This window comes from Dioscorea cayenensis, chromosome 12 (assembly GCF_009730915.1).
Source record: "Dioscorea cayenensis subsp. rotundata cultivar TDr96_F1 chromosome 12, TDr96_F1_v2_PseudoChromosome.rev07_lg8_w22 25.fasta, whole genome shotgun sequence".
Lineage (NCBI taxonomy): Eukaryota > Viridiplantae > Streptophyta > Magnoliopsida > Dioscoreales > Dioscoreaceae > Dioscorea > Dioscorea cayenensis.
The window spans coordinates 7,427,674-7,451,098 of record NC_052482.1 but is presented as its reverse complement, the minus strand read 5'-3'; the positions used below and the strand labels follow the sequence as shown (position 1 = coordinate 7,451,098).

Here is a 23,425-nt window from a genome sequence, read left to right as displayed (position 1 = left end):
GGACTAGTTAGGTTTATTTTCTTGTGCTAAAAAAAAAATGAAAATGAAAATGAAAATGAAAAGAAGGAACAAAATAGTTTTATTGTTCATTTGAATTGTTGGGCGGAAAGAGCTACCACCTATGAAGTATGAAGCTACTCTCACAAGTCGGATACTAGTTATGCCCTAATGAGAGAAAGAGCTATCTCATAGGATGAGTGAAAGCTACCACCCGGGTAGAAAGAGCTACCACCTCGAAAGTGTGAAAGCCACCTTAGCGGCCTCTTTGGAAACGGCTACCTTAGAGGATGTGTGAAGCTACTACCATCTTTTAAAATTTTTATCACTTGTGTAGATAAATAAGTCCCTTGCACTTAGAAGTTTGAGGAGTATAACTTGGGGTGTTTTGAGTGAGTTCACACACTTACACGAAATTCGGGTTTGTTATCCTTTTTGGTTCAAGTTTTTAGCTAGAGCATTGATTTTTTTTCGTATTTAGTGTTGAAATCTCCCTTACTTGTAGAATGCTATCTTTTGTATACTTTGGTGAACCTAAGGCCAAGCACTTTCAATATTTTCTTCACAGATGCGCACAATGTTTTAATGTTTGCTTGAGGACAAGCAAAAGCTTAAGTGTGGGGGAGTTTGATAAGTGCTTGTGCGATATGAATGCGAAGCGTTCATTCCTTATGTTGAGCATTACTTTCCTCAGTTTTCTACATTAATATGTGTGTTTTTATGTTACATTTACGCAGGTAGGGTTGTGAGGCCGAGTATGAAGGAAATGGACCAATGTGGATCATAATGCACCTATTTTGGAGGAGATCTTGTTAAGGTTCAAACGCAAAGACATAGGTCAGGTGTGAGATGCTAGAGTGTGTGCCAACCTCCTCGCATTCGAGTGAGCACATCTATTTGGAGGGGCACAAAGGCAGTCACGCTCGAGCATTCTGACTTATGCATATAAGAACAAGAGCCCCGCCAACATGTACATCATTGAAGAAGCAAGTGATTCACGACGTGAATGTGTGCCCGTTTGCGTTACCCCGATGAAAGTATGGAATTGGGAAGTTAATCAGGTCAAAGACTGCAGCAGACCACTGTAGCAACACTGTTCACAGACGGCCTAGAAATCAGAGAAACAGAGAATCCACACGGGCGTGTGGAAATTATCCACGCCCGTGTGGAAATTGCGCACAGGCGCGTGTATCGTCCACGCCCGTGGAGTTGCCCGATTCCAGCCCTATTTAAAGCCGATTCAGCCCCGATTTTGGTATTCTTTTCTCCATCTTTTCCCCAACTTGTGAGAGAGCTTCGGCTAGGATTTCGAGGGGTATTGGCCAAAGTTTTGGAGAGGTTCTACGGCTCTGACATCGTGATTCTATTAGGAAGAAGGTTGGTTAGGGAGCTTCCATCGAGGCGTATCCTATACCGGATGAAGGAATCCTTGGACGACGAGTAGAGGACTTTCCACAAGACCATCGACACAACCATCGAGGGAGTTTCTTTAAGGATTCATTGCTTTTACATTCGATTTCTTTGATTATACTAAGCTCCATGGAGAGCTAAACCCCTAGTGGGTACTTGGATGATTGTAAACCCTAGGATGTATTTGTTTCATTGAACTTCTTAATTATGCTTTCAATAAATTGATGTTTATTGTGAGTTCCAACCTTGAATGCTTGATTGTACGAACATTTCCCCTAGAGTGACACTAGGGTTGAGAGTTCTTGTTGGTAACCTTGTGAGTGAGTGACACACCACTAGCGTTAGACAAAGGTAGGTTGGAGAGGGTTGAGAGGGTGAGTCGAGAGGTACAGCAGCGTCCCCTTTCTCCTCCGACGTGATAGATTCTACCTCCGTTCCTCGAGTTCTTTGCGGCCATAATGGAGTGAATGGTCTAAGGGATGAACCTCCGCTGGGGCCTAGTTGCGCGTGCAATGGAGTGAAGCGTTGAGAGGATCTTAGTATCTAGGGCTTAATTGTGGCTAGGGACCTTCCACCTGGACCAAAGGGGTAGGTCTATATTTAGGAAGATATTTATCACTTGGAATCCCTAGAGCTCATTGCAACTCTATGCGAGTGTGAGGTGTTGAGATTGTTCGATTTCTCCTCCGGGACATGTATAGAGTTAGGCATAGTTGACCTTAGATTTGGGACTATGTATGTAAGGATTTCCACGACTCACCATTGCATTGATTAGGAAGCATAATAGAGAGTTCTTGCACTTGAAGCGATCATCCTAGGTGAAGCATTATCCGAGTACCCCATTCTTTATCGATTGCCTTACCCTCTTCTTACTTTTGCTCTTTCACTTGTTGTTTATATTGTTGAGAATTGAATCAATTTCACACTTATCACTATTGATATTCCACATAGCTAAGAATCAAATTAAGTATTTTCACTCCCTACTCCATATTGATTCGACCCCGCTCACCCGGGATTATTACTTCGACAAGCCCGTGCACTTGCGGGATATAAGCAAGGGGATCTTGTCAAGTTTTTGGCGCCGTTGCCGGGGAGCTAGGCGTTTAGAGATACTTTGCACTTTGTTTTCTTAGCTATTTCACCACACATTCTATTCCATATCTTCTTATTCTATCATTTTTCTGATTTTCTTTTTCTTTTTCCTTGGTACAGCTCTAGGTTATGACCCGAGGGAATCCATCAATATTGATTGAAGGAGACCCTGAGCTTGAACGTACACTTCGAAGGAAAGGGAAAGAACCTGTACAAGAACAGCTTAATCCAGCTGATTTGGAAGTTGAAGGATCTGACAACATGGCTGAACAGAATGAGCAACAACGGACACTATCCGATTATGCCACACCTTCAGTGTTGGGGACACAATCGAATATTGTGCATCCCCCAATTACAGCTCAGAATTTTGAGCTAAAACCAGCATTCATCCATATGCTGCAGCAGTCCACACAATTCAACGGTTTGGCCGATGAGGATCCAAACAGTCACATAGAAAGCTTCCTCGAGGTGTGTGACATGCTGAAGATCAATGGTGTGACGGATGATGCCATCAAATTGAGAGCCTTCCCATTTTCCTTAAAGGGGAAAGCAATGCAGTGGCTACACTCATTGCCTAGGGCATCAATCACTACATGGGAGGAGATGGTAGAAGCTTTTCTAGCACGTTATTTCCCTCCCAGAAAATCAGCCAAGCTTAGGAATGAGATCTCATCCTTTATGCAATTGGAATTGGAGTCTCTATTTGAGACATGGGAACGGTTCAAGGAACTCCTGCGCAAGTGTCCGCAACACGGATTTCCAGAGTTGATGATTGTTCAAACCTTCTACAATGGGTTGAATACAGGTACAAGATAACTCTTGGATGCGGCGGCAGGAGGTACCTTAGGTAGCAAGACCCCCGACGAGGCTCCTCAATTGATTGATGAAATGGGGTTAAATAGCTACTAGTGGAACGCGAGGGAGAAGAAAAAGGTGGCCGGTCTCCATGAAATTGATGCGGTAACTTCATTGGCGGCCCAAGTGGAGAGTTTGAGTAAGAAGCTAGATCTTGTAGCTTCGAATAGAGTTGCGGCCATAACCAATTGCACCGGTTGTGGTGGAGGACATGCTCCCTCCAATTGCCCAATCGTCATTGGTGATGTTTCTTCAGTTGAGAATGTCGACTTTGTAGGTAATGGAATGAGACCTCAAGGGAATCCATACAGCAACACCTAAAATTCAGGTTGGAAGAATCATCCCAACTTTTCATGGAGTAATCAAGGACCACAGAAGACCATGGGGCCATCGGGGTTCCAACAACAACAACAAGCCCCTCAAGTGGAAAATAGAATTTCTGGCTTGGAAACCCGAATGACGGATTTGGAGAAGCATTTGGCTAGATTTGTTCAATCGGCAAATACAATGTTCAATTCTAATTTTTATTGTTGTTGAGTTCTTCATGGAAATTTTTGATGTTTTAAGGTATATGTATGTGTGTAGCCATGATTTAGGACGATATTCATGTTTTTAGTTCAGAAATAGGACTTAATTTGATGAATGGAAAACTTTGTTGTGTAGGTGTGTTTCTGTCAAAATTCTACAGCCCACACGGGCGCGTGGAATTTTCACGCACCTGTGTACAGTCTCAAGCCCCCATGGGGACTTTTCACACCCCCATGTGAAGTAAATTGATGAAGAGGATAACTATTAACCATTTTCATAGACACAACCCTTCATCTTTCTCACACACCCTTACCAAGAGCAACATATCTTAGGCTCCCAACCATTTTTTCTTAGTTATTTAAAGGTTTAGAAGAGTTTTCCCGGCCATTACAACAAGTGTTTTTCTTTGATTATCATTCGTAAGCTCTCATTTTTTCGAACCTTCGCTATGCCTCCATTGTTCTAGATATATGCCGATTTCTTGGTTCTTATGCACTGCTCTTGATGGAAATCACCTTAATATGTTTGAGAATTCATATATAATGGTTTTGGTGCATTATTGAGTGACAGAATGGCATTTATGGCCATGGCCAGGCTCACACACGATCGTTTGGGATGCCCACACCACTGCGTGGGCTGAATATCATGTCTAGGAAGCCCACGTGCCCACGTGGGCTGATTTCAGGCCATAAATTGGCCTCACAAGTGCATGCTTGCCCACGCGCCCGCGTGAATTCCTACACCTTTCTATTTCATTTAAATTTGCATTTCTCTGGGAATTTTCTTGCAGGTATGACACCAAGGACCCAAAAGCTTGCTCTGAAACGCCTTGATCGTATACAACTGACCTTGGATGAGAATATTCTTTTTGACACACCAGCAGCACTGAAGATGATACCGATGCTTGAAGCATCCCAGTCATGAGACTCTAGTTTTCTTTACTTATGTTTTAATTTCTAGTATTCTTTACATTATTTTTTTAGAATATCATTATCTTTATACTTTGTATTGATTGCGTGAGTGGTACTTTAATTTTCTCATTCATAAGAACTCGTGCGTCATTTCTATTTTTTTATTGAGCTTCACTAAACCGCTTGTATCCATTTAGATTGACTTGAGAGTGATGTTTATGGTGTTTTTTGTCATGAACATGACCATATGACATTGTCACACGGTCGTGTGAGCTTCACAACCAGTTGAATACAACACCCCCATGAATTAGACATCACCAAACGATCTATGTGGAGTTCAGGGGAGTATTATTTCAATTACATTCCCACATACATTATACTCTTAATGATAATATTTCTATTATGCTTACATGCGTACATTGAGGACAATGTACATCTTAAGCGTGGGGGAGGATTCACCCTATACATTTCTTGTACTTATGTTTTCATAAGCATGCTCTTGTTGCCAATGAAGGTTCACCTTAGGGTTAATAACACACCCCTTGCGTGTGTGTACCACAAGTGCATGGGTTGTCAAAGTAATGAAGTACCCTAGTGAGTGGGTAGTCTTTTCCATAGGGAATAGTGATTAGAAACACAAGAATTGCTATTTTACCATTATGCCTCTTAACTGATAATTAATGAGTCATGGAAATCCTAAAATACATGGTCCCAAACCAAAGGTCAATAGTGACTAACTCTACACAATGCCCTAGTGCAAAAAACGCTCAATCTCAACACCTAGCAACATGTAGGGTTGTTTAAAGCTCTAGGAACTCCAAGTGACCCATTGGTCCAAGTGAAAGTCCCTTAGTCACAATTAAGCCCCAGCACTAAGGATTACTTCAATGTTTGACTCTGTTTCTTGTGCAACTAAGCCCTAGTGGAGTTCCTCTCTTAGTATTTCACTCTATTGTCACCGCAAAGAACTTTTGGAACACAAAGATAGGATAAATCAAACCTGAAGGAAAAAAAAGGACGTTCCTCTACCTCTCGACTCACCCTCTCGATCATCTGTAATCTTTATTTGTCTAACCCTCATGGTGTATCACACATTCACAAGGATTACCAATGTAAATTCTAAACCATAGTGTCACTCTAAGGGAAAATCAATTCAACAAGCATTCAAGATTGGAACTCAATTAAAACATCAATTAAAGAAAACATAATAAAAGGTCAATGAAACAAAATCATCCTAGGGTTTACAATTCCAAGAACCCACTAGGGGTTTAGCTTTCCATTGAGCAAGATATAATCATAATAGTGAAATTAAATGTAAAAGCATGCAATCTATAAATAAAACCCTCTTGTAGTCCATATCGATGGTCTTGTGGAGTAGCCTCGTCTTCTCCAAGGGTTCCCGCATTAAGAAAAGGGCACACCTCGCTGAATCGATACCGATGAAAGCTCCTCTAATAACTATCTTCCGAAGGAACGCAGTGTTGAAGGCCGTAGAACCACTAAAAAAGCCATGCCAAAGACTCTCCAAACCATTGCCGCGAGCACCTCCCAAGATGGGGAAAAGATGGGAAAAATCTCCTCTAAAATGGCTAAAATAGCCACTTAAATAGGGTTGGAATCGGGCATCCACATGGGCTTGTGGAATTTCCACATGCCTATGTTAATCTCCACAAATTCAGTTTTCTGTGAGCTATGAACAGTAACTGCTACAGCGCTTTTGCTGCATTGATTTGCTATAGTAAACTACTACACTACTTCACCAAAATGTTCCCGAATCCATACTTTTCTTTGAGGACACATGAATGGGTACACATCCATATGGTAGATTGCACTGCGTCTTCAATAAAACCATATTTGACAAAGATCTTGCTATTATTGCACAAGTCAGAACACATGAGCATAACTACCTTTGTGCCCCTCCAATTTGCATTTTCAATCGAGCACAGCGGAGGTTGTTACACACTCACATCACTCCATGATTTCATCAACAAACTGCATCCACGATCCACTTTTGGTTCCTTTATTCCATTCTTGTCTCCATAACCCTAAATGCACAAAAGAACACAAATACATATGCATATGTGACAAAATCTGAGAAAAGTAATGCTCAATGTAAGAAAAGGATATTTCGTATTACTTATACACAAGCACTTATCAAACTCCCACACACTTCAGCTTTTGCTTGTCCTAAAGCAAAAATAAAACATTAAAACATGGAAGAAGGAAAAATTGAAAGTGCTTGGCCTTAGGTTCACCAAAAGAATGTAAGGGAAGCATTCTCCAAGTAAGGAAAAATTTTAACACCGAATAAGAAAAATCATTGCACTAGCTAAAAACTTGAATAAAAAATGACAACAAACCAATATCGTGTAAATGTTTGTAAACTCACTCGAGTCAACCCGACATATACTCCTCAAAGTTCAAAGTACAAGGGACTTATTTATGTACAAAAAAAAGAAAAGAGACAGTAGTAGCTTCACACATCCCCTAAGGTAGCCCTTTCCTAAGCGGCCTCTAAGGTGGCTTTCACACTTTCAAGGTGGCAACACTTTCTACCAGGGTAGTAGCTTTCACTCATCCATGAGATAGCTCTTTATCTCATTAGGGCATAACTAGTATCCGAGTTAGGAGAGTAGCTTCATACTTCATAGGTGGTAGATCTTTCCACCCCCAATGCACAAACAAAACCAACATAACTATTTTTATTCTTTTCATTGAACAAATTTTTTTTCAAAGAAATTGAAACAAGAAACAACCAATTTATTCCCTTGAACAATGAACTTGAGTTTCCACAAGGTTTAATGAGTGAGTAGTGTGAAAAGTGTCAATCTGCCAAAAATTACTAAAAATTCAAGTAAAAACTAGAGCATGAGAACATTCAATGTTAAAACATCTCCTAAACTTAAGAATACAAACATTGTAACTAAGGTGAACAGCCATTGGCTACATGAGCATGCACTATAAAAGCATAACTATACATGTGTAATGTGAACTCCCCCACACTTAAGATGGAGATTGCCCTTGATGTAGGCATGCAAGCACAATAAAATATAAAGCAATACAAAGAAACATATGTCGAGCTGGGCAATTGAAACAATACTTGCCTGAAATCATAATGGTACATTTGATGGAGCTATATTCATTGACAGTTGAGTTTCAATAGGTTGTGGAGCACACATGATCATGTGAATAACACAATGACCATGTCCATGACTTGTCTTCAAAATCCATACTTACAAGACCATCTGCATGTATACACAAGGGGGTTCAGTGAAGCTCAATCAAAAGCAAAATAAACTCGAGTCTATAAAGATAAAGCAATGAAATACCACTTAAAAGACTGAAAATAAAAGATAAACTCAGAAGGAAGATACTTTCTGAATAATACAAGTCCAAAATGAAATGCAAAAATAAAATACTAAAGACATAAAAACAAATAAAGTAAAGACGCATCAAGCATCAGTGTCATCTGCTAGCTCTATTGCTGCTATTGCTGGTATTGCTAGAAATATAGATGTTGGTTGATCAATCGGTGCTGCTGGAGACTGGTGGTGGTGCTGGAGATTGCAGAGGAGTCCTCGGCCTGATCACAAAAGGTGAGGTCACGTCTCGCTCTAGTAATTACTGTTGTGTGTCGAGATTTTCCATCACCTCTATGTGATTCACAGGCTGAGTCACACGAACCTCAGCAATCTCTGCCTGTAGCACCCCTACAGCACTCTCGAGCCTCTCAAAGCAATAATAGGCTTGAGATGGAGAAAACATATTCACTGGAGATGGCTGATAAGTGCTTGTGTACGAAGAATATGAATATTCTTTTCTTATGATGAGCATAACTTTTATCAGGTTTTACCGCTAATACGTGTGTTTTTGTGTTATTTTGCACATATAGGGTTGAGGAGCTAAATAGATTAGAAAGGAACCAAAATAAATTGTGAATTCATTATGTTGATAGAATCTTGAAGTGGACACATGAGAAGACGGAAGTTGTGCTCGAGGACATATGAGTGTGTGCCAACCTTCCTATGCTTGATAAAATATATAAATTGGAGGGAAACAAAGGCAGTAACACTCATGTGTTCTGACTTATGCAAGGTGATAAGTGCTTGTGCGATATGAATGTGAAGCATTCATTCCTTATATTGAGCAAGTGATCCACGACGTGAACGTTTGCCCATTTGCGTTACCCCAATGAAAGTATGGAATTGGGAAGCTATTCAGGTCGGACACTGTAGCAGAGCACTGTAGCAACACAGTAGCATGAATTGTAGCAGTACTGTTCACAGCCGACCGAGAAACTGGAGAAACAGAGAATCCACACGGGCGTGTGGAAATTATCCACGCCCGTGTGGAAATTCCGCACGGGCACGTGGAGCATCCACGCCCGTGGAGTCGCCCAATTCTAGCCCTATTTAAAGCCGATTCAGCCCCGATTTTGGTATTCTTTTCTCCATCTTTTCCCCAACTTGCGAGAGGGCTTCGGTTAGGGGTTTGAGGGGTATTGGCCAAGGTTATGGAGAGGTTTTACGGATCTGACATCATCATTCCTTAGGAAGAAGGTTGGTAGGTGAGCTTCTTTCGAGGCGTATCCTATACCGGACGAGGTAATCCTTGGACGACGAGTAGAGGACTTTCCACAAGACCATCGACACGACCATCGAGGGGGTTTCTTTATGGATTCATTGCTTTTACATTCTATGTCTTTGATTGTACTTAGCTCCATGGAGAGCTAAACCCCTAGTGGGTACTTGGATGATTGTGAACCCTAGGATGTATTCGTTTAATTGAATTTCTTTATTATGCTTTCAATAAATTGATGTTTATTGTGAGTTCCAACCTTGAATGCTTGATTGTATGAACATTTCCCCTAGAGTGACACTAGGGTTGAGAGTTCTTGTTGGTAACCTTGTGAGTGAGTGACACACCACGAGCGTTAGACAAAGCTAGGTTGGAGATGGTTGAGAGGGTAAGTCGAGAGGTACAGGAGAGTCCCTTTTCCCCTCCGACGTGATAGATTCTACCTCCGTTCCTCGAGTTCTTTGCGGCCATAATAGAGTGAATGGTCTAAGGGATGAACCTCCACTGGGGCCTAGTTGCGCGTGCAATGGAGTGAAGTGTTGAGGTGATCTTAGTATCTAGGGCTTAATTGTGGCTAGGGACCTTCCGCCTGGACCAAATGGTTAGGTCTATATTTAGGAAGAGATTTATCACTTGGAATCCCTAGAGTTCATTGCAACTCTATGCGAGTGCGAGGTGTTGAGATTGTTAGATTTCTACTCTGGGACATGTATAGAGTTAGGCATAGTTCACCTTAGATTTGGGACTATGTATGTAAGGATTTCCATGACTCACCATTGCATTGATTAGGAAGCATAATAGAGGGTTCTTGCACTTGAAGCGATTATCCTAGGTGAAGCATTATCCGAGTACCCCATCTTTATCGATTGCCTTACCTCCTCTTTACTTTTGCTCTCTTACTTGTTGATTTTATTGTTGAGAATTGAATCTTTCCACACTTATCACTGTTGATATTCCACATAGCTAAGAATCAAATTAAGTGTTTTTACTCCCTATTCCCTGTGGATTCGACCCCGCTCACCCGGGATTATTACTTCGACAAACCCATGCAATTGCGGGATATATGCAAGGGGACCTTGTGAAGTTTTTGGCGCCGTTGCCGGGGAGTAGGCATTTAGAGATACTTTGCACTTTGTTTCTTAGCTATTTCACCTTACATTCAATTTCATATCTTCTTATTCTATCATTGCTCTAACTTTTCCTTATTTCTTTTTGTTGCAGAAAATGATTAACATGTTTGAGTCGTTTGACACTATCTTTAGAATGGTTGAACACGTAGAGCAGAAAGTTCAAACAGTTACATGGCATGACATATCATGTTATTCTCACCATGAACAATGTACAACTCAACAGCCATTAGAAGAATCGGTTGAAGAGTACATCACTAGGATTCAAGACAAAGCTGTGAATTAGATAATGTGATAAAGCAGTTTGAGGAATCCACTTCAGTGTCAATGAGTGACCAGTTAGAGGAAAGTGTAGAAAGAATCCTTGCTTGGTTTGATTCTTCCTATCAAGACCAAAGGCAAGAACTCTTTTCAGTTGGAGTTGCTATTTCAAAAATGGAACTATGTGGAATGGACACGTTCATATCCATTGCAGAATGTAAAGAAATAGATTTCCAGGTGGAAGAGGATGAGAGTAACTGTGAACATGAGGCAAATGATTTCGAGGAGATTGATAAATTGAAGGAGGGTAGCTTGCGCCCATCAATTATCGAACCACCAGAACTTGAGCTTAAAACTCTTCCAGCACATTTGGAATATGCATTCCTAATGGAGGACTCTAAACTCCCTGTAATCGTGGCTTCGAACTTATCTGCGGAGCAGAAGGATAAGCTTGGTAGCATGTTGAGAAAGCACAAATCGGCTATCGCAGGGAAGATCTCCGACATTAAGGGTATAAACCCATCATTCTGACTCATAAGATCCTAATGGAGGATGACTATAAATATGTGATCCAACCTCAGCGAAGATTGAACCCGAATATGAAGGAGGTTGTTAAGGCGGAGGTAATAAAACTGTTGGATGCAGGAATCATCTACCCCATATCCGACAGCAAGTGGGTGAGTCCGACCCAAGTTGTCCCGAAAAAAGGAGGAATGAAAGTAGTGAGGAATGAAAAGAATGAGTTAATCCCCACGAGGACAGTTATTGGTTGGCGAGTCTGCATTCATTATAGAAGACTAAATGACGTCACTCAGAAGGATCACTTTCCTTTGCCATTCATTGACAAAATGTTGGAGCGACTAGCGGGACATCATTTCTACTATTTCCTTGATGGCATGTCGGGATACTTTCAAATTCCAATAGCCCCAGAAGATCAGGAGAGAACCATATTTACTTGCCCTTATGGTACCTTTGCTTATAGAAGAATGCCTTTCGGGTTGTGTAACACCCCTGCAACATTTCAGCGCTACATGACGGTCATTTTTGACGACTTTCTCAAAGATATTATGGAAGTTTTCATGGATGATTTTTCTGTGTTTGGGGACTCTTTCGATGCTTGCTTAAACAATTTGGAAAGAGTATTAGTAAGATGTGAAGAGACGAATCTCGTCCTTAACTGGGAGAAGTGTCACTTTATGGTGCAACAAGGCATTGTCCTTGGACATAAGATTTCCCCAGGCAGGTATGGAGGTGGATAAGGCGAAGATTGAGATAATTGACAAGCTTCCTTCACCTATGAATGTAAAAGGGATCCACAGTTTCTTGGGTCATGTAGGTTTTTACATAAGGTTTATTAACGACTTTTCAAAAATTTCCCAATCATTGACCAAACTTCTGGAGAAAGATACCCCTTTTGACTTCAGAAACGACTGTCTGAATGCATTCAATGTGTTGAAAGAGAAGTTAGTGCAAGCACCAATCCTGACAACACCAAAGTGGGATGAGCCATTCGAAGTAATGTGTGATGCTAGTGATTATGCAATAGGAGCAGTTTTGGGTCAGAGGAGAAATAAGCAATTTCAACCGATCTATTATGCTAGCAAGACTCTCACAAGTGCACAAGAGAATTACAACACTATTAAAAAGGAATTATTAGCAGTAGTGTATGCTTTTGATAAATTCAGACCATATCTCATCCTATCTAATGTCACCGTTTTCATAGATCATTTTGCACTGCGTTATCTCATGAACAAGGCAGATGTGAAGCCGAGATTGATTAGGTGGATATTGTTGTTGCAAGAATTCGATATGGAAATCAAACATAAAAAGGGGACAGAGAATGTGGTTGCCGATCATATGTCGAGATTAAAAGATTGTGAGGGGCATGAACCGACAAGCAAGGAAATTAATGATTTTTTCCATGAAGAACATCTGTATGTGGTTCAGAAATCAGAATCAAAAGATGCCCATGGTTTGCGGATTTTGCAAATTATCTGTCAGGAAGGGTATTGAAGCAGGGTTTAAGCTTTCAACAGAAGAAGAAATTTTTCAGTTACCTTAAGAATTTTTTCTGGGAAGATCCATACCTGTTCCGTATTTGTGCAGATTAGGTGGTGCGAAGGTGCGTTTCTAGGGAGGAAGGGTAGAACATCATTGCGCATTGTCACTCAGGCCCAGTGGGGGGGGCAGTATGTGTCAAGTTGAATGGCAGAGAAGGTTCTAGCTGCTGGGTTCTATTGGCCGACCTTATTCCAAGATGTTCATCAATTTGTTTTACGATGTGATAGTTGTCAAAGGGCTGGAAACCTATCATGAAGGGATGAGATGCCTCAAAACCCAATGCAATTTTGAGAGGTGTTTGATGTATGGGGAATTGATTTCATGGGACCATTTCCAAAGTCCAATGGCAATCAATATATTTTGGTAGCAGTTGACTATGTTTCCAAGTGAGTGGAAGCCTAGGCTCTTCCAACTAATAATGCAAGAACTGTGGTGAAATTTCTTAAGAAGTTATTTGCTCGATTCGGAACTCCAGGAATTATCATTAGTAATCGGGGAACCCATTTTTGTAACACACAATTGGCACAAGTGTTAAAGTGTTATGGGGTTCATCATCGTCTTGCAACTCCTTACCATCCGCAAACGAGTGGACAAGTGGAGGTTACAAACAGAGAGCTCAAGAGAATCTTAACTAAAACAGTGGAACAAGGTAAACGAGATTGGTCTGAAAGGTTAGACGACACGCTTTGGGCTCATAGGACAGCATATAAAACACCAATAGGGACCACTCCCTATAATCTAGTGTATGAAAAATCTTGTCATTTACCGGTGGAATTAGAGCACAAAGTGTATTGGGCAATTAAAGTGATGAACTTCGACTTGCGCAAATCTGGAGAGCAACGAATATTACATCTCAATGAGCTAGATGAATGGAGGATGAAGGCATATGAGAATGCAAGGATATATAAGGAAAGAATTCGGAAGTGGCATGACAAGCATATTAAAATTTCAAAAGACTTCAAAGCTGGCTATCAGGTGCTACTATTTAACTCCCGTCTACGTTTATTTCCGGGGAAACTTAAATCAAGGTGGTCTGGTCCATATACCATAACCGAAGTTTCACCTCATGGAGCCATTGAGATCAGTCATCCAGAGAAGGGCACATTCAAGGTGAATGGACATAGGCTGAAACCATACCATGGCGGAGAAATTTGCAGTGACAGTAGAGAAGTATTTTTCCTCCATGAACCCTCATGAGGTAAAGCAAGGTACGTCAAGCTTAGTGACGTTAAACAAGCGCTTCTTGGGAGGCAACCCAAGTGTTTACTTTTTTCTCATCTTTTAGTTTAGTTTGTTTGTATGAATAAATTGTTAAGTGTTGGTGTCTTAATGTTTGGATGCTTGTGCTGCGATTTTGTTGTGGTTTTTAAAAAAAATTCATCGTGTGTTTTATGGGGAATTGGCGAAGTTTGGTCGGTTGGGTCCTATTTCATGTTTTTATCTGGTAAATTTTGCATAATAGGGCAGGCTCTGAGTGTGTAAACATGTTCAGAGAATTTCCGCAGGGCTTGCAGATTTTTCTAAGTTATCCAGAGAAAACACGCGGGCGTGTGGAATTTCCACACGCCTGTGGGTGTGTATTGCGAACTCATCCAGAGACGGCACAGGGGCGTGCGGCTGCCCCTGTGAGCGACCATACGACAGTCACACGCCTGTGGGTAATTTCCGCACGGGCGTGTGAATTCCTGCAGAGTTGGGCGGATCATCCCGAGAGCACACAGGGGCGTGGACTCGCCCCTGTGAGCGACCTCTTGAACAACACACGGGCGTGGGTAATTTCCGCACACCCGTGTGAGAATCTGCAGAGGAGTCCTCCCCATCCCAAGAAGACACAGGGGCGTGTGACCGCCCCTGTGAGTAGGGCATGTGAATGTCCACGGCCGTGCGGAATTTCCGCACGGGAGTGTATAACATTTGTTTCCTATATCCAGCAAGGCCACAGGGGCGTGCGTCTACCCCTGTGAATCCTTCATTTGAGGGCGCACGGGCGTGGACGATTCCCGCATGCCCATGTGGATCTCCAGGAGTTAAAAGACCGCCCGCTCTCCCAACACAATAGGCACACCTTTCTCCTCCAATTTCCGACATTCTCGTTCCCTCCTATTATCATCTTTGAGTCGATTGATTGAGCATTGTGTGGATTGTAGGGGTGTTTAGGTTCAGCTCATTGATAGAGAGTGTGGCACAGAGATTGGCTACAAGGGCCGTGCGTTTTCCACGCTCTGTGGATGTGCATGGGTGGGTGGAATTTCCGCATGGCCGTGTGTTGTTATCTTCCTGCAGTCTGAATGGAACTGATTGATTTTCTTTTTTCTAACACATGCAGGTATGGCCACCAAATCAAAAAAGCAGCTGCTAAACGCCCTCGAAAGCCTACCCCTGAGCCGAAAGTCATGGAATTCACACTCCCTGCGCATCAAGCTCGGTTTGAGCGGTTAGAGAAGCTTAAGTTTGGTCATACGCGAATCCCGGATGTTGGGTTACTTAGGAAGGTGTGATCGCTTCCCCGCAAGTGTACGGGATCGCCAAGTAATACCTCGTGCAAAGACACGAGGATCGTATTCCACGGGGCTGAGGATCTCCTATTACTCCTTCTCAAGCTATTATCTAGCATGAGATCTTAAGTGATGGATTTACTCTACTGAATACAAATAAAACTAAACACAAGATTTGCTAGCAAATTAGAGAGAACAAGCAATACGCAAGCAAGAGAATCAGTGAAGTGCAAAGGCCTATGGATGTGGATCCCCTTGAGGGGTTATCATGCAACATGGATGATGATTTAAAGATGCAAGGGTAAATTGGACCATGAGATTCCAAGATTAGAACAACCCCAATTTCTCGGCGATTGAACCCTAATCCCATACGAACATAGATAGGAATTTCTTCCAAATCTACATTCCTACGATTGCATTAAGTACAAGGAAATCTCGCTTAGGAATAAACCTACTCTTCTTCGGATTAAACCTACATGGAGGGCTACCAAACACCCAATTTCTCGGCGTGATGATACAAGTATCCCCTTCTAATCCATTCATGACCTAATACATGCGAGCAAGTCACATCTACATGCATCATTCATAAAAGAGCTACGGATTTCTCCTTGGTGTAACACTTAGCATGAAAACAATGGATTAGATCTCAAAAATACCCAAGCATAGAATTAACAAGTAATCATCCAAAATACATGATAAAACCCCCAAGGTTCACCAACACCCGTGGCCTTTGGGGGTCTAGTGTGTCATCATCTCATAACAAAGCATACAATCAAGCAAAACATGAAACAAAGACATAGTATGACACTCCCTAGATGAAATGGTGAAGGATGAGGCGAGAATATGCCGAATGACGCTTCCCCCACCAAAGGAATGCCGAATGACGCTTCCTCTAGCCGCGGTTCTCCTTCCTTCAAGTCGTGATCGATCTCCCCTTTGAATGATGTTGCCTTCTTGCCTTGAGAGCCTTGGACCTTGGGCTTGAATGATCTTCTAGCTTTCTTGCCCTTCTTCTCTCCCCAAGGTCGCCCAAAATCTCCCCAAATGATCTCCCCAAAAGTCGGCCAACAAAAAGTGCTTTAATCAGCCCTAAAAGTGAGTATATATACCCCCGAGGCATACGGGGTCAGATAGGGGTCAGATGGGGGTCGATAGCACCTGAAAACCCTAGATTCGCGCTCCATACGGGTGCATACGGCTCCATACGGCCCCCGTGATACTCGGGTAGTATGGAAATCGGATGTAACACCAAATCAATCCATCGCATACAGATACGGCCCCCATAATCGGGTAGTATGGGGGTAGTATGAAATTCTCGCTTTTCTCTTTTTGCCAAAATGATATCTTCTTGTTCTCCATGGCTTCCATATGCCCTACAAAGCAAATAATAGACGATTAAGCGTAAACGGGCATCAAACCTCACAAAAATACATGCAAAGTGCATACGATACATATATGAAAAACACCTACATTTAGACACTTATCAAACATCCCCACACTTAAGCGCTGCTTTGTCCCCAAGCAAACAACTCATGAAAAACAAAGAGACTCGAGAAGTGGCTAAATGCAATACCTCCGCTCAAGCAAATATAAGATTCCAAAAGCAAAGGATAATGAAACATAGATGTTGAGTTATAGTCATTAAGCATAATAAAAAAATATCCCTGTCTCACCCCTAATATGTATGTGCGTGTAAGTGAATCCTTTATCTCATTTGCCCCTGATCCGGTCTAGCTCAAGGACTTCAATCAAGACAGACTCTAGATGCTAATCACTCCACATACAAAGAATACTAAGTCTTAAACTACTAAGTGCTACTCAATGGCCCAAGTAAGATCCTTCTAATTCTATAGCTTTGAAACTAAATCCTTTTTTTCTTTTCAAAAACCTTTGGTAGGTACTCAAAAAAAGATTACTAGGGTTTTTTTATTTTCAACTCAATATTCAACATTTTTCGAGTCCCGACTAACGAGACTCGCATCAAAATCATTTTTAAAAATCTTTCTAGAGGATGCACATGCCGGTTAGGCACAAGAGCCACCCAACTACTCGATTACATACTACATAGACGCATTCATGCTTCATTAGCAGAGGAATACTGACATAGACTCATTTTTCTTTTTCTTTTCACTTTCACTCTCACCCCTAGATCACATCTTCGTAGTACACTACATGCCACAAAAACTCGGATTAGCTCAACAAGACTTAGAAGTTCTTAAGAAAAACATTGAAGGATAGAACTTAGTGTTCTAAGGCCAAGTACTCAAAGTAGTGTGTTAAGCATACAAGAGAGTTAGAGTAGTCACATTGGCTATTCCTGTGGCATCGACAAAAAAATTCAAAGGCACAAGACAATACTATGGGGTGAAACAGATTCAATAAAGCATAAAAACAAGTAACTCACATCCATCATTAGTCCAAGCTAAAAAGAATCTTACAAGAATGAATAAAGCCATCATTGGTAACACTAGCATGTAAACAATGTTCCTAAAACATGAAATGCACCCATCCCCACACTTAGTGTTGTACATTGCCCTCAATGTACACTAATCATGAAAAACATGTAAGAAGGGCCAATGCAAATAATAATAGAGGAGGGTGAAAAACAAAACTTCCCCGGTTTATCTTGTGTTCGTCGTGAGGTGGGACTAGACAAAAGGTGTGGTGAGCAATACACGTCTTGTCCGACCTCCATTTAAAACTAGGAAAGCTCACCAAATTCCCTCAATGCCCTGCGAGGCAAAAAGGGGGCATCATCATTCCATAAAGATTTTAAAAAATATAAGCACAAGGGAAAAACTAGGGAGTAGTCAACAAAACACAAAGATGAAAATAACATAGAGTTCGACAACACAAGTCGGTAGGGTAGAACCATGCCAACTCAACAAAATACAACAAAAATACAAAACAAAGCAAACTAAAGTAAATGCTAGGTGTCCATGCTCATCCTTGTCCTTAGAATTAAGTCTCTCATAACAAAATAACATCTTGTTCCATGTGGTCACCCCGTGTGGTGTAAATATCACTCCATGGTTTCTTGTTAATTTCTTCATCCCCAAAATTCCTACAAACCATGAAAAAACTCAATCAAGCATAGAGGAATCCAATATGATTCAAAAATGTAGTGTAAGAGATGAAGAAACAATGAAAAATTATGATGTATAGTGTCCATACGGCCAGATGGGGGCCGTATGGTTACTCGCTCATTTCTGACGTAACCTCCCCAAAAAAACATGAAAAATCGAAAAAATTTTTTTACATAAATTCAAGGGAGACTTCATCCATAACAATCACACCATCCAAAACCAAGCAAAAATGCTAAATAAACTCCACATAAAAGCTCCAAGAATGCCCAAGAAATTAATGAGATAAAAACTAGGGCATAGAAAAAAAGCATACCGACGTAATCTTGAGAAAAACAAGCTTTTAAACTCGAGGAAAAACTACTAGATCGACGTCTCAAATGGATGAGGAGAAGATTTAGGAAGAAAAATGAGGAGATTTGGCCAAGAAATGAGTGAGAAAGAAGAGAGAAAAATCGGTGGAGAAAGAGAGAAAAGAAGAGAATGGAAGAAGGAGAAGAGAGAGAAGAGAGATGAGGGTTAAATGGCAAGAACCGGGCCATACGGCCCCCATACGGCCCGTGATGGGGGCCGTGATGGCCTGAGAAGGCTTCTCGGCATTCCGGATGGCATCCCGGACGGCCCAAGATGGGGGGTCAGATGGGGGCTGTTCGAGATGGCACGTAGCCCTCGGAATTGCTCTCAGTTCATCTCGCATTTACCTCCATACGGTCTAGTAAGGTCGTATACCCATTAGAATCAATTAAAACTTCGAAAATCTGCCCCCAAATGATGAAAAAATGATATAGCAAGCTCAAAGACTCCTCCAAAAATGAGTGAATTGAATAAAATGACGATCTAGTGCATGAATTAACACCTAAATATGAGTTTCTCAAGAAGTTGCACAAACATACCACAATTTAAACGATGAGAACAATGTGCCAAGTGTGTGAGCATGAACTTATTCAAAAGTAAAACAAGACTAAGAAATACAAAAATTTGAAATGAACTAGGAACTAAAATACGAAAAATGCAAGCAAACACCACATAACACTTGGGTTGCCTCCCAAGAAGCGCTTGTTTAACGTCACGAGCCTGACGTATCTTGTTCCTTACCTCATGGGGGTTCAAACAATTTGAAGCCACCCCCGGTTTCCCTTTGTAGTGTTGCTTTTGGAAGTAAAGTTTCAACTGCTGCCCATTGACTTTAAAAGTGCCATTTTCCGGGTGAGTTACCCTCGACCGCTCCATGGGGAAAGACTTGAGTGATCGTGTACGGGCCCCGACCAACGTGATCTAAGCTTCCCAGAAATAGTTTCAACCTTGAGTTGAAAAAGTAGAACTTGATCGCCCACGTGAAATTGCTTTAGGGTGCTTGATGCGTCTGTCGTGGTACTCTTTTACTCTCTCTTTATAGAGTCTCGAACTTTCATATGCCGTGGAGCGCCACTCGTCAAGTTCATTTAGTTGGAGTTTTCTCTTGCAACCTCGCGAGAGAAGAATCAAGATTTAGAAACTTTATCGCCCAATAAGCCTTATGCTCAAGCTCACGTGTAAATGGCACGCTTTTCCATAGACCGACGATATGGAGTGATTCCAATAGGAGTCTTGTAAGCCGCTCAGAGGGCCCGCAGGGCGCCATCTAGATGTTCTCGCCCAATCTCTTCGGGTTTTGAGACACGCTTTCTAGGATTCGCTTTTAAGTCCCTATTGGACACCTCAACTTGCCCACTGGTTTGTGGATGGTAAGGTGTTGCCATTCTATGGGATACTCCGTAACGCTTCAGAATTTTGGCAAACCGGGCATTACGTAAAATGAGTGCCTCATCACTAATGATTGCACGCGTGCTACCAACCTCGAAAAATAATTTCTTTAAGAATTTTACGACCACCCTCGCTCATTTGTTTGCAAAGCCTCGGGTCCTCCACCCACTTAGACACATAATCAATCGCCACGAGGATAAACTTGTATCCTTGGGAGCTTGGAAAGGGTCCCATAAAATCAATCCCCCACACATCAAAAAAACTTCACGAGCTTGGTTCCAATTTTGGGGCATCTCATCCCGGCGAGATATGTTGCCGACCCTCCGACATCCGTCATGTGATTGAAATGAATTTTTTTGTGTCTTGAAATATTGATGGCCAATAGAAGCCTCGCATCAAGAATCTTTTTGGTTGTTCTATTTGCATCATAATGGCCACCGTTGGTCCCCGAGTGGCAAATGCTTCAAAAATACTTAGACCCTCTCGCTCTAGAGACGCATCTTCGAAAGCAACCTCGATCGGAGCACACTCTAAATAAGTATGGATCTTCCCAAATATAGTGTTTAAGATCGAAAAAGAATTTCTTCCTCTGCTGATATGTAAACCATTTCGGGATGACCCCACCAACCAAGTAATTAGCAAAATCGGCAAAACCAGGGTGGTTCCTTCTCTTCAACTCGCTCGAATATTATACTGATGCTCCTCGTGGAATGAGTCATTAATGTCCTTTTCTCTTACAGCTTCGGGCCGTGGGCTTCTAACCGGATAGATGATCGGCACGAGATTCTCCGCCTCCCCGCTTATCCTTAATCTCAAGGTCAAATTCTTGGAGCAAAAAAAACCCACCTTATCAAACGAGGTTTTGCATCTGATTTGCTAAGTAGGTACCTCAACGTCGAATGATCAGCGTACACCACAACCTTAGAAAGAACCAAATATGACCGAATTTATCAAAGGCAAAGACCACGGCAAGTAGTTCCTTTTCGGTGGTAGTGTAATTCAGTTGGGCACCCTGCTAGAGTCTTGCTTGCGTAGTAGATGGGGTGGAAATGTTTGTCTCTCCACTGACCAAGCACAGCCCCCAACCGCAAAAATCACTCACATCACACATCAATTCGAATGGGGAATCCCAATCGGAGCGACCATGATGGGTGCTTGGATTAGCTTCTCCTTGAGCACCGTGAAGGACGCCATGCAATCGTTATTGAACTCGAATGGGACATCTTTTTCCAGTAACCTTGTTAGGGGCCTAGCAATTTTTGAAAAATCCTTGATGAATCGTCTATAAAACCCGGCATGTCCCAAAAAAACTTCTTATGGCCTTCACGTAATTTGAGGTGGTAGCTTTTTCAATGGTAGAGATTTTTTTGCCCCTGTCGACCTCAATTCCATCTTTTAGAGATTTTTGTGACCCAAAACTATCCCTTCTTGGACCATAAAATGGCATTTCTCCCAACTTAGCACCAGATTAGTCTCTTCACATCGAATAAGGACCAACTCAAGGTTCTTGAGGCAAACATCAAATGAATCACCAAGACGGAGAAATCATCCATGAATACCTCCATAAAAATCTTCCACCATATCCTCGAAAATGGCCGCCATGCACCTCTGAAAGGTAGCCGGGCGTGCATAACCCGAAAGGCATGCGGCGATAAGCAAAGGTGCCATAGGGACAAGTGAAGGTGGTCTTTTCCTGATCTTCGGGGGCGATAGGGATTTGGAAATAACCTGAGAACCCATCCAAAAAGCAATAGTAAGAATGTCCAGACTAATCGCTCTAGCATCCGGGTCAATGAATGGTAGGGGAAAATGATCTTTTCGGTGGCGCTCATTTAGTTTTCTATAGTCGATACATACTCTCCACTCGGTAGTTGTACGAGTTGGAATCAACTCATTTTTTTCATTGGTGATCACAGCTCATCCCCCTTCTTTGGGACCACCCGGACGGGGCTTACCCACTCACCGTCTCGATATCGGGTAGATAATGCCTCGCATCGAGTAGCTTGATGATCTCTGCTCGAACCACTTCCTTCATGTTTGGGTTGAGTCTTCTTTGGGGCAAGGCTCTGGGCTTGTGTTCATCCGTCATTAGAATTTTTGTGAGTGCAAACCGACGGATTTAATCCTTTTTATATCCGCAATCTTCCAAGCAATCGCGCTCTTGTGCCGCTTTAGCATATCCACCAATCTATTCTTCTGCTCAGTTGATAGGTTTGCAGAGATGATGACCGGAAGCTCGCGTATTTTTCTCCCAAAAAAAGCATATTCAAGATGGTCCGGTAGTGATTTTTAACTCCAAGTCGGGTGCTTCCTCGGTTGATGGCAGTAACCCTCTGCTCCAAAGCCCATCACCCCTGCTCCGCCCTCGCAATATCATCGAGTTGTTTTTGATACCATGGACACCAAACTCACAACATCTAGTACCACATCCGTGATTTTCATGCTCGTGAATACCGAGGCTCCACATCGGATTCCCTCGTACTCAATGCTAGCATCCGGCCCATTTCAAGACAATCCTCCAGAATGGGATTCATGGCAGTGGATCTCTGACCCTCGGTAGTCAACATAAACAGTTCGTCTAGTGACATGTTTCTTTCGCTCGCTGATGGGGCACCACTTTCCAAAAAGTTCTTAAACACCGTGTGCGACCACTTCCATCATAAGCTATACTAGGGTCCCCACGATAGTAAAAAGTGCGCCTAGACAATCATTCGGAAATTGTGAAACATGAAGTTGGGTTTGCCCATTAATCCAGCCGTCAAATCTATATATGTAGTCTTCCAACTTGATGTTCGGATTTGCCATGTATGGTGTAATCAAGGTCGATGGATTCGAACGTGTCATGCACATGACCTTGCACAACCAAGAAAAAAATTGATAGAAAGTTAAGATCAAGGGAAAAGAAAAAAACAACAAATGAGTAAAGAATGAAATGGCTAGAGTAATAATCTAAAAAGTTTCCTAGAATTCCTTAATGGTCCCCGCAACGGCGCCTAAAAACTTGATCGCTTCCCCGCAAGTGTACGGGATCGCTAGTAATACCTCGTGCAAAGACACGAGGATCGTATTCCACGGGCTAAGGATCTCCTATTACTCCTTCTCGAGCTATTATCTAGCCCCGAGATCTTAAGTGATGGATTTACTCTCATCGAATACAAATAAAACTAAACACAAGATTTGCTAGCAAATTAGAGAGAACAAGCAATACGCAAGCAAGAGAATCAGTGAAGTGCAAAGGCCTATGGATGTGGATCCCCTTGAGGGGTTATCATGCAACATGGATG

General features: G+C 42.0%; 1 non-coding gene across 1 annotated transcript; it reads right to left on the bottom strand.

Annotated features, from left to right (window-relative positions):
- Positions 1-3,150: 3,150 nt before the first annotated feature.
- On the bottom strand, positions 3,151-3,257 carry LOC120274388. Its single transcript, XR_005540911.1, has one exon. It is a non-coding gene; the product is annotated as a small nucleolar RNA R71 (small nucleolar RNA).
- Between the last annotated feature and the right edge of the window lie 20,168 nt (positions 3,258-23,425).